Source organism: Miscanthus floridulus, chromosome 6 (genome assembly GCF_019320115.1).
Source record: "Miscanthus floridulus cultivar M001 chromosome 6, ASM1932011v1, whole genome shotgun sequence".
Classification (NCBI taxonomy): Eukaryota; Viridiplantae; Streptophyta; class Magnoliopsida; order Poales; family Poaceae; genus Miscanthus; species Miscanthus floridulus.
The window spans coordinates 43,748,986-43,750,575 of record NC_089585.1 but is presented as its reverse complement, the minus strand read 5'-3'; the positions used below and the strand labels follow the sequence as shown (position 1 = coordinate 43,750,575).

General features: G+C 64.2%; 1 pseudogene; it reads right to left on the bottom strand.

The window, feature by feature from the left end:
- Positions 1–477: 477 nt before the first annotated feature.
- On the bottom strand, positions 478–1,385 carry LOC136458173 (protein DOG1-like 4; annotated as a pseudogene).
- Positions 1,386–1,590: the final 205 nt, after the last annotated feature.

Below are 1,590 nucleotides of genomic sequence, written 5' to 3'. Positions count from 1 at the left end.
CTTCGGACTGATCCATGGCACTGAGACGAAACTGAACACATTAGAGGAGGGGACGTAAGTATACAACTACCTTATGGGATACATGGACTTAGACCATAGAAAGTCCATGTATGATAAAAAAAATAGACTTTGTCATTAAATTTTTGTTTTGTCAGGCCAAACTCTATATTTAAGGGTTATTTGCTTCCAAACCTCCCAGGCAGCAAACACGCCACTCAGCAATCCCAGCCGCATCCAAAATGAAGAATGCTTCGTGCGCCAGGCAAAGCGGCTAAGCTGCTTGGTAGCAAAGAGAACAGGCTCTACAGCTTATGCAGCTTGAGGACACGAACTCACTGGACTTTCGTTGATGATAGCCGTTAGTTCGCTTCAACGGAGAGAACGTGCGACCCGACCGGATTGAGGCATGCGGCATGCCAACCGAACAGACTCCAAACAAGACTTAGACGACGACCATGACCATGACCATGACCGACACACGAACACGATGACGCTGGACCATGACATGGTGGTGGTGAAGGAAAACATTTGTTGGACGGACACATACGCTGACATCCCATGCACGTAACGTAAAAAGTAGTCCCGTTCTGAATTTCTGATGCATATTGGGGTACGGCGCTGGCTCGCCACTAGACGCGCCGCTGGCCGCCGTGGCCGGACGTCCAGTCGCGGCCCGCGCGGCGGACGCCGAGGTGGAACCTAAGCATGGCCGCGACGACCGCGCCGGCCTGGTCCGGCGCGAGCAGCCCGGCGACGGCGCGCAGCGTGCAGGTCCCTTAGCGCGTCGGCCGCGGCCAGCAGCACGCGCAGCGAGCGCCCGACGGCGGCGACGGCCTCGTCCGCCTCGCCGTTCCGCGGGGGCTGCCTGCGCAGCGCGGCCAGCACCCGTGGCCCCGCCAGCGACTCCTGCACGGTCGCCACCTGCAGGTCCACCTCCCGCTCCGCGGCCGCCGTGGCGGCGCGGAGCTCCTCCAGCGCGCGCCGCTGCTCGGGTCCCACGCCGATCCCCGCGCCGACGCCGCCGGTCTCCACGAAGCGGAACATGAGCGCCGGCTTCCATCCCCAGGCCCACAGGAAGGTGCGCTCGAGCGGGTTGAGCCAGCGCGGGTCCAGCGCGGCCACGACGTCGCGGTCGGCCAGCCGGGACTTGTGCTCGTAGTAGGCGGCGACGTGCGCGACGGCGGCGTCCACGAGCGGCGCCAGCGCGTCGCTCCGGCGCCGGGGCGGGAGCGCGAGCGCCGCCGTGAGGTCGGCCACGATCTGCTCCTCCCGGCCCACCCAGGCGTCGTAGAACGCCTCCATGTCGTCGGAGTAGTACATGCCGCCGGTGGGACGGGGACGACTTGGGCGGCGCTCTTGAGGCGAGCGCGGCTGCGGCTGCTCCTGCGGCGGCGGCGGCATCTTTGTGGGGCGCGACCGCGCGAGCATAAATAGCGCCCGGTTTCTTTGCGTTTAAGGATCTCGAGGACAGAGCATCCTGGGGGGAGCCGCGAGGAGAGGTGAGAATTCCGCGGCGGCACGTCACCGAGGCAGGCAGAGGCTGACCAATTCGCAGTTGGTCGGTGCCGCGTGGCCTTCCGGCTCGCTGGC